The following is a 17,967-nucleotide window of genomic DNA, read 5'->3' as shown; positions in this document are numbered from 1 at the left end:
CAGCATTCTTCTTATCGTGTTCTTTTCTAAACACCGAAAGTGGATCAGTAACTGGGTCCGCTGCAACATGGACAGCTGTACTTGGGAACACGATACGCCGTGAAGCGGAAACAGCGTGGCAGCCTCGCGCGGCCGCGTTTTGCGGCCACCTCCGAGCCGCGGCGTGAGCGCGCCGCGTGTCCGGCAGGGTCGGCTGGCGGTCGCGAACGCTTCTTGCGGAGGGCGGCGAGTGTCCGGCCGGCCATTTCTCGCGGCGTCAGCGCCAGAGGCCGGCGGCTAATGAGCGCCATCAGCCACGCACCGGCGGCAAGAAGCCGGCAGCACCGCCACCCTCCCCCCTCCTGCGCAGCACATTTTTCCGGCCATCGCTCTGCGTCCGTACCGGCAGTCGGAAGCCTGCCCTGCCCTCTCTCGTGCTCTCCTCTGGCACAGCTTTCCCTCTGGGTCCCCTCCCCTCCCCTCCCCCCTCCTCCCCTCCAGATCGTGTCCAGACACACCCACCGACGCGTCTCTGTCCGCACCAGCCGCTGCCCTCACAGCAGGCCATTTTGCAGCAGCCACCAGCGACCTACTGTGTTTGTGCACAGCTGACGCCATATCTTTTCGTCACGTACGCTCTCCGCTTTCGTAAGTATCTCCTAGCTACACTTCTTTTTTTTATTTTTTATTTTTTTAAGTGCAGTGCACACGCTTCTTAACTCAATCACTAACAAATTCATATTCAGCTCCATGCCCCACTACACTATTTCCATCATCTTTAAATACACTGAAGAACCAAAAACTGGTACGCCTGCCTAATTTCGTGTAAGGGCTCCCCGGCCACGCAGAAGTGCCACAACACGACGTGGCGTGGACTCAACTAATGTCTGAAGTAGTGCTGGAAGGAACTGGCACCATGAATCCTGCAGCGCTGTCCATAAATTCGTAACAGTACGAGGGGGTGGAGGTATCATCTGAACAGGACGTTGCAAGACACCCCAGATATGCTCAGTGTTCATATCTGAGGAGTTTGGTGGCCAGCAGAAACGTTTAAACTCAGGAGAGAGTTTCTGGAGCGACTCCGTAGCAATTCTGGACTTGTGGGGTGTCGCATTGTCCTGCTGGGATTGCCCAAGTCCGTCGGATTGTACAATGAAAATGAATGGATGCAGATGATCAGACAGGGTGCTCATGTATGTTACTGAAATGTAGACTTTCACGGCCGGAAATATCATGTCCATTATAATTATCCGGGCTGTTATGCCGTGGTAGGTTGATGAATTCTGTGTCAATTCCCAACGTTTCGTCTCCGACTACGGGAGACATCTTTAAGTGGTTCCGTAGCTCGATGGAAGGTTCGACACACCCACTGGCTCACTACTCAGTAGCGAGCCAGTGGGTGTGTTGGACCTTCCATCGAGCTACGGAACCACTTGAAGATGTCTCCCGCAGTCGGAGACGAAACGTTGGGAACTGACACAGAATTCATCAACCTACCACGGCATAACAGCCCAGATAATTATAATGGACATGAGTCATGTATGTGTCAAGTGTCAGTCATATCTAGACGTAACAGGGGCGCCATATCACTCCAACTGCTCACGCCCCACACCATTACAGAGCCTCCACCAGCTTGAACACTCCCCTCCTGACATGCAGGGTCCATGGTTTCATGAGGTTGTCTCCACCCTCTCGATTCAATTTAAAACCAGACTCGTCTGACGAGACAACATGTTTCCAGTCATCAACAGTCACATATCGGTGTTAACGGGCCCAGACGAGGTGTAAAGCTTTTTGTCGTCCAGTCATCAAGGGTACACGAGTGGGCCTTCAATTTCGAACGTATGGTGCTAATGCTTCTCGACGTGAAGAGATTGGTGCAAGAGGGGAATTCGTGGCGAGCCGCATCGAACCCCTCAGAAAACTGATCACTCAAAAAAAAACAAGGGTTCCATACAAAGTTAATTGTGTGCTGCGTACCTCTTCGTAGACAAAGGTAAGGAGAGGTGTGCTACAGAGTGGTGCGGGATCTGTAGTCGTGGGAAAGCTGAACAGGAGCAGAAATGACTAGCGAGCAATTTAACACAGTAAACAGAAGATTTACTTGACTTGTATTTCTTCAAACGAACGAAGACTCGGTAGCGATAATACAGCTGTTACGACAGATGGTGTCGGAGCCGCGACTAGCCGGTGTGTGCGTAGCTCCACGTAGAGACGGCGAGTGGGCTGGGCCGCTGCCGCCGCCCGTCGTGTACTGCGGCGTCAGAGGGTACAGCCGTGGCTCAGGGGGCGCGCACCATTGGGTCTGCCAGGTCCCACGCGACCGCTATGGGCGACAGACGAAAACTTGCAAACCGTTGCTATGGCGCCCGTGCGTGGTACCGATATGAGATACCACATTATGTATGTATATAGTCGAGGATTCAGTGGTTTTTGCCTTTCATCTGCTATTGTAATTTATCATTTATTTATTAATTTTGAAGTTAAATTAATTGGCAGTTGCATAGGCGTCGATTTCATCTGCAATTGTTGCTACTGGTAAGATTTGACAGAACTCTCCAGAGACGAAAACGGCCATAGGGCTGTTATTGTTATGCATTTGTCGAATTGTTCTGTGGAACGCTTCAGTTGATATTTTATTGGATGTCGGAGCCTCATTCCAAATGCTGGAAGTGCAATTCTGCATCAGTTGCCAGTATTACTTTGATGGGAAACGTTGCAGATACTGTACATGTCGTAGGCATAGACTGTCAGCGCCGTAGTCGGGAAGCCTTTCCACTAACACCGCTAGATGACAAAGGCAACGTTTTCACAGCCGCAAGGAATTTCATTTCGTCATAGGTCAGCCAATTATCACTAAATATTTGAAAATTATGTACCCAGACGTGTCAAGTGTCCCACTCTACCTATTACTGACGTCCAGGTCAAAATCCCTGCAGTACTTCCTGATATTTTTGACATATTACGAATACAATTTAACTTTGTAATTCCAAAAAATATTTTATGTGATAGAATTACCGATTAACTATTTTCGGATTTCTACCTGTACGTGTACTGTGAAATCTTCCTTCTGTTCAAATTTCATGATTGTTGGTCAAGAGGAAGTGTCCTATAGGTTTTGATGAATCAGTTTGCGAGTAACAAAAATTGCTGTCTCTTTTGATTGCGCTAACTTAAAGCCGTAAATTTTTTACACCATCAAGGGACCGTAGATCTTAGTATGTGATATAAATTTGAGCTTAGTTCTTAGTACGTGACACAAATTTCAATCTGATAGCTCTACCTTTTCCGGAGAAAAAATGTCTTAACGGGTGGACGGACAAACGAGGAAGTGATCCTTCAGGCCTCTCGGATTTGCCTTTGACTACTCCTGGTTTGCCAGTTAACGAATAAAGGGACTGATGACCTTGAAGTTCAGTCCATTTCACTCCAAACCAACCCACCAAAGGGTTCCGTCCTTAGCGATTGAGGTACGGAACGCTAAAAACGCCTCTTCCTAACCATGCAGGACAGGGGGCAAATTTGCAGGAAAACTCGTGGCGAAAATTAGATATACGTTTATAGGTGCACTGCCCTGGATCGCGAAGGTTTTGGAGATACTTTTATTGAAATGTTGTTTTAGTGATCGACTTAGCGAGCAAGTAAATCCATAGACTAAGTGATAGAATGAGAACAGATTGTGTATCGCACAGTGCGGTGCCATAGTACCACAGAAAATACACATTCAGTTATTGACAGCCTCGTAGTAGTTGGCGTAAGCTTATCTCGAAAACAAAGGGATCGTGCCACGTGGTTCACTGGTCAGAGGAAGTGGATAACTTTGAAGAAAATGCAGTACATTCAGTTATATACACATGTGGTTTGAGGTACCCTCATTCTCCTGCACATAATGTGCAGATCGGAATAAGAAATGCCGGCCGGAGTGGCCGAGCGGTTCTAGGCGCTACAGTCTGGAACCGCGCAACCGCTACGGTCGCAGGTTCGAATCCTGCCTCGGGCATGGATGTGTGTGATGTCCTTAGGTTAGTTAGGTTTAAGTAGTTCTAAGTTCTAGGGGACTGATGACCACAGCAGTTAAGTCCCATAGTGCTCAGAGCCATTTGAACCCATTTTTTGGATAAGAAATGGTTTAGATCTACCACAGGTGGATCTGCACGGATTCCTCGCTTTACGCTAGACCGAGGCCACAAGTCATGGGATTGCGATATGCACATTTACTGATGGCTGTAGTATCGCGTACACAAGGTGTTGAGAGGGCAGTGCATTGACGGAGCTGTGATTTGTAGTCAGGTGATTCATGTGGGAGTTTTTCCACGTGATTATGACCGCAGGACGTGAATTAACACGCGGAATGGTAGATGGACGAATGGGACACTGTATTTCGGAAATCATTAGGGAATTCAATATTCCGAGCTCCACAGTGTCAAGAGTGTGCCAAATTTCGGGCATTACCTCTCACTACGAACAATACAGTGGCTGACGGCCTTGACTTTTCGACCGAGAGCAGCGGCATTTGCGTAGGGTTGTCAGTGCTAATAGACAAGCAACACTTCGTGGAATAGCCGCAGAAATCGATGTGGGCGTACTACTTGGATATCCGTTAGGACATTGCGGCGAAATTTGCCCTTGGCGGGCTTTGGCGGCAGACGACCGACTAGAGTGCCTTTGCTGACAGCACGACAGCGCCTGCAGCGCCTCCCTTGACCTCGTGACCATATCGGTTGGACCCGAGACTACTGGAAATCAGTGGTCTGCTCAGATGAGTCCAGATTTCAGTTAGTAAGAGCTAGTGGCAAGGTTAGAGTGTGACGCAGACGCTACGAAGCCATGGACGGAAGCTGTCAACGAGGCACTGTGCCAGATGCTGGTGGCTCCATAATGGTGTGGGCTTTGTCTACACGGTATGGACTGGCTCCTCTGGTCCAACTGAATCGATCGTTGATTGGAAATGTTTATGTTCAGCTACTTGGAGACCGTGGACATCTTGTTCTCAAACAACAACGTGCCATTTCACTGGGCTTCAGTTGTTCGCGATTGGTTTGAAGAACATTCTGGGCAATTCGAGCCAATGATGTGGCCACCCAAATTTCCCGACAGGGATCCCATCGAACATTTATGGGACACAGTCGACAGGTCAGTTCGTGCTCAAAATCCTGCTAAAGAAACACATTTGCAATTACGTAAGGAGCAAGACTCAATATTTCTGCAGGGGAATTTCAACGACTCGTTCAGTCCATGCCACGACGAGTTGCTACACCGTGCCGGGAAAAAGGAGGTCCGACACGGTATTAGGAGGTGTCCCATCACTATCGTCCCCTGAGCGTATATGGTCATGATCATTCTTCAGCTAGCACACAGGTTACGCCTCGTTCTTCGTTTAAACAAGTTTTAACTAAGCACCACCGTATTAAAATTAAAGAGCAGTGTAATCGCAGTGAAATTGCAAAGTGAAAACCGTGAAGCGTAATCGCGAGCAAGCTGGTGCTGTATGATTTCGGGTGGCAACGCGCCACCAATCCAACACTGTACGATTTAGGAAGCAGCAACAGAATGAGTCTGGGGAAGCGCGTGGTCAAAAACTGGAAGCGTAACTTAATCGAAAATTTTAAATTTCAGATACATTTTATTAACTAGCATCGGATTTTGTAATGAAGTCTGTGGCATCTGGTAACCACACGTATGCAATTAAATCGCAAATGGCTCTTTCGTGGATCGATGTAATTGAATGTTTTTTGTTTGTATGATTGTATATTTTCACTCATGTCAGTTTTCATCATTAAGTGTGATACAATTTGTTAATGAAAAAGTGAAAGTCCAGGAGGCGATTTCGAAATATGTAAATCGAAGGATAAACGTCATAATTACTCGTGGAAGACGATTGTAACATAAAGATAAAATAATTGAGGCGCTGAGAACGATAAGGGCCCTGAAGCACATAGCGTTGATTGTGAGACCGTAGCATGTATTCATGCTTCTGACATGTGCTGATGTTATCGTGGGTCAGGTTTATCTGTGCTGTAGGCCCACAGTGTATATATGAAAATTCACGAAAAGCTGTCTGACTGGTTTCTCTGGTATTCACTTAAATGCAGGCTGGTGGCGGTGTGCTTTAGGAAGTTATGGTTCTCAGCGGCTCAACTGCTGCTCGTTCTTCCTTGTTTCTCCCTGGTCTACAGCCTGGTTCCTTCAGTTCGCCTCATTCTTCCTTGTGGTTATCATTTTGTTGTGATGATGTTTGGATTGTGGGGCGCTCAACTACGCGGTCATCAGCGCCCGTACAAAGTCCCAACGTTTTCTCAGTCCAATTTTGCCACTTGCATGAATGATGATGAGATGATAAGGACAACACAAACACCGAGTCATCTCGAGGCGGGTGAAAATCCCTGACCCCGCCGGTTATCATTGTGTTCGTGTCATTCATGCTTCCTCTTACGTACCCACTCATAGATCGATTCCAATTAACATTCTTCTGTTTTGCCTTCACTTGTCTCTCTCCTATCTGGGTCTTCTCTGGAATCCTCATTGTCTCAATTTTTAAAAGTCGAGTTTTTCATATTTCAGGGCTTGTCTCAGCTGTGTATGTCAGAACTGTTCTCGCTATTATTTTGCATATTCTTGCCTTAGGATTTTTTTCCTAGACGTTTGTTTTTCCAAGTCGTATCATTTAAACATGCTGCGCCGTTGTTTGTTTTTGCTATTTTAACACAAACTATCGCAAAGAAAAAAAAAAGTGAAGTAGTGCGTACAGCATTTTTGGTTTTGGTGAGGAATATGCTACAGGCATTCTTGTCTTCCAAAATGAAAACATACTGCGTCAAGGGTTGCACTCATACCTTCCTGGCTTGACGAACTCTGGAGCATCCTTTTAGAATTCTGGAGTGTCCTGCCGTATTACATCGTAAGTTGTCCATTAAATTTCGGCAGACGAGTGGTTGCTGTTAACTGCTGCTCTGCTAGGACCGGTGTGCTACGTACGCCGGGCCCCCTAACCACTCCGCTCTTGTGACTGCCGCTGTAGCCGCCTGGGTTTGGGATGGTCGGGGATTCAGTCTACAGCGTGTTACTACTTGAGACAGCGTAGACGGAAAACTTTGTACCTGATGGGTACCCAACTTTATAGAAACGATGTTCAAACTGCGTGCTACAGGATTTGCATTGTTAGTGACGTGACTTACCATAAGTCGTCGGTACTGGTGCGACAACGTAGGGCTGAAACACAAGCACCAGTGTGCATTACAGCTGCAGACAGTCAACACAGGTCTGGAGAAGGTGAGCTGGGTTTTACTCATTAAGCTGTTTTATCAAAACAACAGCGAGAGTGCTGGTGCTCTCCGTAAGTATCGAAGCAGTAGAGGAATGCAGAGAGGTCCTCTTTCCGTAGCGGGGTTAAAGAACATGATTCAGAAGTTCGAATGAATTGGTGATTTTCGAATTGGTGCTGGGAGAGGTTGACGGCAGACTGCGCCAGAAATTGTTGAAGAAGTTAATGTTCCACGGGCGAGAATGCTGGACGCTATGTGCGATCATCAAGCAGTACAGGAGCTGTACCAAACAGTTGAACATTCCGTAGTCCGCCGTTGTCTTGTGCAGCGAGGTAGAAATCTGCAGTGATGTTCCAGGCTGTCGTGGATGAAGGTGGCCATCACATTGAGCACAGTTTGTAATCTGGAATGTAAACGTGGTACACATTTGACAAATTGTTACCTTTCTGTACTGAAATTAAAATTTGTTTCTTTCGATGGTTTATTCGTTATTTTTCTCCCACGTGTCGTTACAAATGGTCACATGAAGTTTCACTGTCTTACGATCGCTTGTTTTTCATAGGGGCCATGTGAAGGAGCGAAAGTTTAGTTAAAACCACTCAGTACTTTGGTCAGCCACGCCTGGTTTGGTACGGCCTGGCATACTACGGAGTGGCCACTGTATTCACGGCTCCTCTCTTGTACCGTAAATACAAATTCTTCAAAGTATGCCTTTCCGCATTGCGAATGGGTTTGGTAGAGTCCTGATATGCGAAGGCCTACACCATGCTTTAATGAACGTAATAGTGACAAAGTCGTAGAGGGCGGGCAAAATGCACATTCATCATTGTTTCACTTCAACGTTCAGCTGATTTTTCTGGAGGTATTTCCGACAAAGTGTGCTAGTGTAGGTATTGTACGTAACACAGGTGGGTGGCAGGGAATTCTACAAGTTAGAAATACGCCGAGAAAAATCAGATCGCACTCGGAGCCACTATGTCACGTCGACTCTGCCGCTAAATCAGCCGAATGCGGTCCTGTACAAAATGACTGGGACTGTATGTAAGATTGGGTAAATGTGGCAGTCAGTACCCGCTCAGTCTGGGGCTCGACGGGATCTGGTGTCATTGGCGGGCGGCTGCAGCCAGCCACTGTTCTCGGAAACCGCTGGCCCGCCAGACGACTCGGCAGCGGGAGCCCCTGCAGGGTAGGCCAGCCGCCGCGCGCGCTGCGCCGCTGCGTTTACGGCGGCTGCTCCGTCGCCCGCCCCCCCCCCCCCCCCCCCCCCCCCCGAGCGCTGGCGACAGAAACCGGCCAGCCGCCGCGGCGCATCCGGCCGGGCGACCTGCAGCCTCTGCACCCCTGTCCACTGCTCGCAGTCCTCACCAGCTCTTACAGAAATTCATTATTACCGCGTCAATGAAGCGTTTCCCGGTACGCGACCGCGGCGGTGTATTTCTGTAAAGCTGCGATTCTGCAGCTATTGCAACTGGCCTTCGTCGGAGTATTACGTGAATTACTGCACAGCGCGACGTTCAGCTCGTAGTGTACTAACATCGCGCTCGTTTGCCAGGAACATCTTTGAACTCTGTTATGAAGTGACTGAAGTTCTTTCGTCGATCAATGGAAGTACTTCTTCTTTCACCCAAAGCTTCTTCGCAGAAATAAGTAAGAATTTCAGGGGAAGCGAAACCAAGGCGAAATGCCTACAGCAAAAATGTTAAGAAATCGAAAAACAAGTATTAGTCGTAAGGAGTGATTCAGCGTATACAAAAATCAGAACAGCTTCTGGTAAAATGAAAAGCAAGGGCTTCAACATTAAGATTGCACTGGGAATTCCACTGTTAAGCGCAGAGAGAGACAAGGGAGAAGATAGGTGAAAAGACTGAACTGAAGGTTTCTACTAGTGTAAGGACGTGTTTGATAGCCGGCCGGAGTGGCCGTACGGTTCTGGGCGCTACAGTCTGGAGCCGAGCTACCGCTACGGTCGCAGGTTCGAATCCTGCCTCGGGCATGGATGTGTGTGATGTCCTTAGGTTAGCTAGGTTTGAGTTGTTCTAAGTTCTAGGGGACTGATGACCTCAGATGTTAAGTCCCATAGTGCTCAGAGCCATTTGAACCATTTGAACTTGTTTGATAACGTGATTCAGTGAGTAATGGGATCCCATATAAGGGACATAGAGGTGTAGTATTAGTGAGAATTTAACAGAGTTTTCGAAGACCTGCGGTCATATAATACAGAAGAGATAGATCACATTCCTTCGAAACTTGTAAAATCATTGGGGGACTTGCTAAAGAAACGACTGTTCAAGTTGGTAGAATGTATGATAATGGTGCCATACTATCAGACTGCCGGAAAAGTAATACACATACAACTCGAAGACAGTAAAGACAGACAAGTGCGATAACTATCGCTCAGTCATCTTAACGCCTCATCCTTGCTGACAAGAATAATGTACAGAGAAAACTGAGTGTCAGGATCATTGAGGCTTTCTGAAAGGTAAGGGGGCACCAGAGAGGCGTTTCTTAAGTTGCGAATGACGATGGAAGAAAGAATAAGAAAAGACACGTTCATTGGATCTGTTGACCTGGGAAAACGTTTACAAGGTAAAATGGCGCAAGATGTTCGAAATTCTGAGAAAAAGAGAAGTAAGATGTAGGGAAAGACTGGTAATACACAATATGTACAATGACGAAGAATTTGATTGGGGGACAAAGTGCTCGGATAGAAAATGTGTAATAACAAGGATGTCGTCTTACGCCGCACTGTTCATTCCCTACATTGAAGAAGCAATGACGGAAATAAAGGAATGGTTCAAGCGTGGGATTAAAATTCAGCGTGGTGACACTGCTATCCTCAGCGTCTTTGAAAAAGAACTGCGGGACAATTTGAATGGGATGAACATTCCGGTGAGTACAAAATACGAATTGAGAGTAAACTGAAGAAAGAGGAAAACAATGAAAAGTAGCAGAAATCAGATCAGCGATAAATGTAGCATAAAATTTGGGGACCACGAAGTAGACGAAGCTCCAGGCTTCTGCTACCTCGAAAGCAAAGTAGAACGTGGCAGACGAAACAAGGAGGACATAAAAAAAGTGGACTAGCACAGGCGAAGACGACATTCTGGAGCAGAGGCCTTTACAGCTGTCAAATATAAGCCTTAATTTGAGGAAACAGTTTCTGAGAATGTACTTTTGGGGGTCCGAATTATATTGTTGTGAATCGCAGACTGTGTAACAACCGGCAATGTAGAGAATCGAAGTGTTTGAGACTGTTCTTTGAGTATGAATTGAACATTAAATGGTTTAATAAAATAAGGAATGAGGTGGTTCTCCAAAGAATCGTCGAAGAAAGGGACATAAGGAAAACATTGACAAGAACGAGGGAGAGGGCCGATAGGACATGTGCGAAGACATCAGAGCTATAGAGGACAAAAACTGTAAGGGGAAACAGATTGGAATGCTTCCAACAAGCAATTGCAGTCGCTGGGTGCAAATGCTACTCTGAGGCGAGAAGGTTGGCAAAGAAGAGAAAGCCGCAGCAAGCTGCATCAAAACAGCCAGAAAACTGATGAATAAAAGAAAAGAATCTCTGTCTCTCTATTTCTCTTCCAGCGCGAGCTAAAGTGGACACAGAGTGTCTCTAGACCAGCAGAAACACTGGCACGACGCTCCTCTTTATTAAAACACATAAAAATAAGCCGGGCGCGCATAAAAGCGCAGGAATCTTTTTTTAAATGCAAACAGCGTCGTTTCCTCGGCCGTATAACGCGCCCCAGAAATATATAATATTTATACATATATATACGTCGACATTTTCAATATTCAATTATAGGAGACAGTAAATCTCCGAGGGACGGCGGGGGATGACGCGACGCGCCGCTGCGAGGCGAGGCGTCCGGAATCGAAGAAGAAGAAGAAGAGGAAGAGGAAGGCGGCGGCGACGCCGGAGAGGCCGATATTTATTGTTTGCAGCCGCTAAGGCGGGGCTGATGCCTGTTTCATGGCCGCCGCCGGCGCCGTATCTCATGCCAGGCGCCGCGCGTCTCACCGACAGATTCCTTACTCGTGCGCCTTCCCTCCCACCCACCGCCCTCTGCCGGGCACGGACTTGCTGTCTGTTTCCTTTCCCACTTACCTCTCCCCTCTCCCCTCTCCCATGTCCATTCGCCCGGATATCCCATAGGTCGCTGTTCTCAGGCACCGATGACTCCCTCAGGCAGAAAGTACGCGATATGAGATGCCATCTTAAAGTAGAGCCGGTGTGTCTCAGCTTCTGGCAGGCCAATAACATCTGGCAGGGCAAGTAGCTGTTTAGTGCTCCTGCACTCCTGGAATCTGGACCGTGACGCTTTCTTCATTACAGCATTCTCCCGAATTTCTAGCAGTCGTTGCGTGGGACTTCACTAAACAGCTTTTCTTGACATTGCCGATCGAAACTAGAAACATTGCAATTTTAACAGCCACTGTACAAGGTGTTTCAACGTCTTTGCCGGAAACGTCTAGAAATAATAGATGGTATCATGTGAACGTCAGCAACTCGTGGTCTTCCGGTAGCGTTCTCGCTCTCGCGCACGGGGTCCCGGGTTCGATTCCCGTCGGGGGTCAGGGTTTTTCCTGCTTCGAGATGACTGGGTGTTATTGTGTCTTCTTCATCATCATCATTCATCCTCATTACGGTCGGAGGAAGACAATGGCAAACCACCTCCGCTAGGGCCTTGCCTAGTACGGCGGTGCGGGTCTCCCGCATCGTTACCCTACGCTCTGTCACGGAGTATGGGACATCATCATCATCATCATGTGAACAACTTTTCTCAAATAAATTATATATTCCAGAGACACATTAAGTCTCCACTTTATCTATGATAATGAATACAGGCGGAAGCAATGAACTGAAATTTGTTCCAGATTTGTACCAGGTGTGCTCTAACCACTGTGACACCCTGCCACCTTGCAGCAACACACCTGCACAGATTATCCAACACATCTCCCTTCCTAATACAAACTCCATTATCATACATAAATTTGAGACTTAACATGTCTCTGGAACATATAATTTATTTGATTAATATATCACATATACGTGGGGTACAAGCAGGATTATCACCATTTCGTCCAATGCTAAGGTGGCATTCCAGTGTTGTAGAGCCTCTGCAATACTGATACAAGTTAAGAAGAGGAACATTAAGATGGACTGAGGGGTGAACTGTAGTTTGTATCAGCGTAATCTGTGCAGCTGTGTAGTTACACTGCCAGGACGTCTCAGCGGTTAGCGCATCTGCCTGGTGAGCAGAATACCCGAGTTCGAATCCCAACTCTGGTATAAATTTTAATTCATTGCTTCGTCCTGTATTCATTATAGTAGATAAATACGAGACTTTTATTACAGACAAAATGTTCGCTGTCACTTCCTGGCGACGCTACGCATCGTTTTATTGGATTCGCCTGTCCTGGGGCGACGGCGTTTCACCGAGCTAGCGGGTTCTACTAACCAGGTATGCTGCATCTGGCATACCAACTAGCTCAGTAAATTGATAGAGTGGGTTTCAACAACAAAACCGTAAAAATGGGTGCCTCTAAGCGGAAAAAGATATTTTAGAACCTCGGCTTAACCCCATTCGTGCAGGGCAGATGACTGCAACACTGACTGCATCCTGCCGCCTGTCATGGGAATAACTAATTATAAACAACGCGTAACCATGCCCTGAAGTACCAGCGAAAAGTTTATCCCTAATAAAGGTTGTTCCCCGTTACATGATCTGTCACTGCTAGACGTTTGATACCAAGACTGCGGAGCACCGTGCATCTCTTGGATTTTCCCAGCTGTTACTCTGTTCAAGGGATATATTGACGATATCTTTTGTGGCTGTAGTTTTTGCACTTATATGGGGTCGAGACGCGTACGATCGTTTACAGAACAGTGCTGAAATAATGTGTTCAGTGTGTGCTCTGCTGCTTCTACGCTATGCCTTAACCCAGCACACAGGAGTGTATCTAGCAACCTGCCTTCTGAGATTCCGTCGCTGATTCCTAACACAATAAACGTGACAACAATGTACATGCCAGTCATCTGTCCTCCGAATTTCTCTTGAAGACCCCCCCCCCCCCCCCCCCCCCGCCCCGCCCTTCTCGATGCACAGAGGGATCACGACAGTGGTTTACTATTCGTCTGTGGAAAAAGAAAGCTTTTGATAGTTTTTAAATTCTGCATTCAGTTTAACGTGAACGAGATATTGAAGGACACCCGGAAGAACACAACCTTGCTATATTGTAGGAGTCTACATCTACACTTCATAGTAAACACATCAGTCGGAGAATAAGATTTAACAGAGGGGACCTAGTGCGAAATTGTAAAGAGGGAGAAAACTGCGACCACTACATCTGGGAGCTTCTCAAAGTCTGTGAGTGCATGCAGTCACAAAGCTACGGATTCTGCACTGCAATCGACACGGTGAACAGTACTGTGACAAATTCAAGGGACGACGATTACCGTAGAGGAGCCCCAAGCTGCTAAAAGCTGATTCTGCCGGCCAATTTGACGACGGTTTTGGGAGGTTTCCCCTCATCTAATCGTATATTGGCCCTAAGCTACAAACTACCTAACGAATCCAAATAAATATAGCTTTAGAAACAAGTTTGCTTTAATTTTAATCGACACTATAAAATACAAATCATGAAGGTAATGCAGTAAAGAGGTTAACGTGAATAGATCTGAATTCGGCAAGTGTAATAGATGGCATCAAAGTTGAATAAACTTTCTCAAAGTTTATTACTTGCTTCTCCACTTCGAGGGCTATTAAAGTGAATTTCAGTAAGATTGTCTATCATTCTGACATTTTTTCCTACTTCAGATTTTTATTTTCAGTTGCAACTTAATATTGTGGAGATGTAGGTATATTTTTTGTGCGAATATTTTCTAGTTCTATTTTGTAAGTCGTTGGATACTGTGCATTTGCTCGTAGCAGGATGTAATTACAGATCTTTGAATAAAAAATGTGGCGTCCATATTCGTATTAATATAAAAAATGTATTTAACATATCCCGTTGAAATATGCATACTGTTTGGATACCAAAAAATACCCCTTAAAATTACCAAAAAAGTTACGTGTACCTCTTGTCAAACTCGGTTCTCGGGGCACGAGACGTTTTCAGACTCACCGAGTCGATTATATCAGAATGGTAAGTTTGGGATCTTGCTCCCCCCCTTCGAGAAATTTCTGCCAACACCCATAGGCCCACAGTTCTACATAAGGGTTTTATAACGGAAGTGACGGCATCGCACGAAAACAACGTCACTGTATGTTATACCACCGGCGGCTAAGATAGGTGTACTAGGAAAATTTTCACACTAAACCTATTTTAAAGAAAATCACGAAAAACTTTTGTTATCGCTACCACTTTGCATTGTCGTAAGACGTCATCAGCTCAGAATAATTTGTGATGCCAGTATTTACTTAAACGACACCCAGACCCAATCTAAATAACGTCATAACCATAAACTGAACATCAAAACGTATTATACAGATATTAAACTTTGCTCTTAAAATTTTACAATAATAAAAAATTTAACCACTGGACACTTCTGAAACATTGGAAAATCGCTGTTAAAGTCAGAACGAACCCTTACAAGTTGGAAATTCTGAAAACACGATCAATAAATAAACAAAAAAAAAAACACGCATCACGTTGGAATCTTCCGGGTGTGATGAAACTTGGTAGATGTTATGTACACGTACAGACAAACAAATGATTACAATTTCAGAAAAAATGCAATGATTTGTTCAAGAGAAGAGTTACGCCAATCGAACAAGTCAATAATTTGTTGGTCCACCTACGGTCATTATTCAAGCAGTTATTCGACTTGTCACTGAATTATAGAGTTTTTGGATGTTCTCCTGAGTGATGTCGTGCCGAACTCTGTCCATCTGATGCTTAAAAAGCCAAAGTCCCGAGCTGGTTGGAGGACACTGCTCATAATGTTCCAAACGTTCACAGACGAGAAGAGATCCGGCGGCCTTACTGACCAAGATAGGGTTCGGCAAGGACGAAGGCAAGCAGTAGAAACTCTAGCCGCGAGCGGGCGGCAATTTTCCTGCCGAAACGTAAGCCGAGACGTAGAATTATCGTACCGCTGTGTTGTAAGGGTGTCGCGGATGACAAGCAACGGAACCTGCTAGAAAATGAAGTGGCGGCCCAGACATGACCCTTAGTTGTCGGGACGTATGGCGAGCGCCAGGCAGGCTGGTGTCCCTCTGTTGTCTGGGGTGTCTCCAGACAAGTCACTCCTTTTCGTTGGTCATCGGGGCCCCGTTCGAAGTGGGACTCATCACTGATGACAGTTCTGCTTCTATCGGTGAGATTCCAGACCGAATGTGCCAGGCAGCACTGCAAGAGAGATTGTCGGTCTACAGAGAATAGTAACGGGCTCAAGGGGCGCCGTGAACTGAGTCCCCTTTCTGTGAGCCACTATTAATGCTCGTTGTGGCCACTGAACCTGCACGTCGGATCGGTGGTAGGAGCTGTCACGATTGCTCGGCCCTCAGGTCCTGTCGTCTTTCTAGGTCGACCTCTGACTTCCTGACGCTGTGGTCTGCCATGGTCCACTCATTCCTGCCAACATCGTTGAGTAGTAGCATCGTTCCCATTCGTATGTCAAGCGATTCACCGATTACTGCAACCGGCTTGTCTGATTCCAACTACACGACATCTGTGAAATGCTGACATCTGCTTATGTTGTTCACGCGTCTGTCCAACTGAGTATGCGATATGAAATTCGCAAAGATGTTACGCGCTGGTACCAACATGCCCCTAGTTACTATCCCTGTCAGCTACTCGGTGAAATTTCGCTGCAGCGTCACACATTCATCGATCGGCCGCCGAAGTTTACAATTTTGCATTTTCCGTCGGCATCTGTATCAGTTAGTGATCAATTTGCAGTAACTCATTCGTGCTGCGCCGTCTTTTTGTTTACTTTTTGTAGAGTAGTATTGGACGTCGCACAAGCTCACTGGTCATAATGTCGGCCAGTCCCTTAAGAGAGCGCACTACTCACTGTGGGACACTGACTGCTCGTAGCGAAGAACTGTTACCAGTAGCTCACGTGTCCCTTTTTCTGCTAACGTGAGTCTTGTGCCAGTGGGTTGCATGGGATCACCGCCGTGAGATGGGTCGATATATGGGCTTGACATAATTATGGAAAAGAGCTGTAGTATACGGATAAAATTACTCGATTTGTCGGTGCATCGTTACGACAGTTCGACGCGTCTACAAGGAATTGTGTACGACGTGCAGCAGTGAAACACGGCTAATAGCAGTGATCGTAAAAAGATCGTGACCTATAGGAAATGGAGACAAGTTTCAGCCATCGCTAATGACTGTCTGTTTCAAATCCAACAGGAACAGCTGCTGAAGGTAAGTCCACCTCAAGCAGATTCGGAACGAACATTGCGAACTGATCTGCATGCAATAGACGTTTCGAATCGGGTATCTCGCAAAAGCCCATTGCTCCCAGGGGTGCCAAAAGCTTCAGTGTGGCAAACGACACACAAAAATATCGGAAGTACACAGCAGACTGGAACCATGTAGTGTGGTTCAACGAGTTGTTTTTTGCCTGTTTTTTTTTCAAATCGCACAGGACGTCGCTTGCTTCAATGGTCTAATGTTAACTCGCATTCTATGCAGGGTCTGAGGCTGTTAGGTGATTGTTTTCGGCTGTTTATCCTTGGTCCCACATACTCACTTTACCGTGACTACCAGCGCATTTACTTCAGCGTTGTCGCGGAGCAAGAGTTGCCCTTTCAGCTACATCTCCATTGTGGGTACTCCGTGGATTCTGTCGTCTTGGAAGATGACAACAGCTATGTCCACGCATCCTGTCACTCTATGACATCTCGAATGGCAGCTGAACCAGTAATTTTTAACCCTACATGCTTGTAAAATATGTAAGTATTTTTTGGATGTACGGGTGAAACGTAGGAATCAAGACGCGCGCAGTTTGGTAGCTCAGAGGTGTGCAATCATTAGTGACTGACATTATATGGACTGCGCGTCTCCTGAGTGTGTGACTTAGTTCTTTAACCAATGTGCTCATGTAGCCACACATTTTCTGTGATAGAAAATCTTGCCGTCCCTGGTAGTGACCTGTAGCAACTGAAACTCGTAACGGTAGTAAAGTTTTTCATAGAACCTTTATTAATTCTGTCATCAAAAAAGCCAAATGTAAGACCAGAAATTTAATTTATGTGTCGAGTCACGCCTTTACACTTGCGTGAGCTGGTTACATTTCCATAATGCTATACGCCCATTAGCTTTGCATAAGTAATAGTTAACATTACAACTCGACACGCATATAGATCATTTCTAATCAAGTTTTTAGTGGCTTTAGATTTATATATAGTTCAGACTTAACATAAAACTGTCTGTGGTATTACGTAAGCAGGTGCATTATTTCGAAGCGTTACTAAAATGGCTTTTTTCCTTATCACTTTTAACGTACAGTGCACTTCTTACCTTAGTGATTAAATCAATGAATTTGAGACATCAACTAAATCACAGTGCTTGTATTCAACATTGGGACGACGAAAAGTAAAAACTTATCCTTTCAATTTTTCCTCATGAAAAAGCCGGCTGCTGTGGCCGAGCGGTTCTAGGCGCTTCAGTCTGGAACCGCGCGACCGCTACGGTCGCAGGTTCGAATCCTGCCTCGGGCATGGATGTGTGTGATGTCCTTAGGTTAGTTAGGTTTAAG

The 17,967-nt window shown here is 46.1% G+C and overlaps 1 protein-coding gene across 1 annotated transcript in view; it reads right to left on the bottom strand.

Annotated features, from left to right (window-relative positions):
- LOC124805041 (mucin-19-like) overlaps nucleotides 1-17,967 on the bottom strand; it is a 173,415-nt gene that overhangs the window by 42,677 nt on the left and 112,771 nt on the right. The window lies entirely within an intron of this gene.

This window comes from Schistocerca piceifrons, chromosome 7, assembly GCF_021461385.2.
Source record: "Schistocerca piceifrons isolate TAMUIC-IGC-003096 chromosome 7, iqSchPice1.1, whole genome shotgun sequence".
NCBI lineage: Eukaryota > Metazoa > Arthropoda > Insecta > Orthoptera > Acrididae > Schistocerca > Schistocerca piceifrons.
The sequence above is the reverse complement of the archived record's forward strand: the minus strand, read 5'-3'. Positions and strand labels throughout refer to the sequence as shown.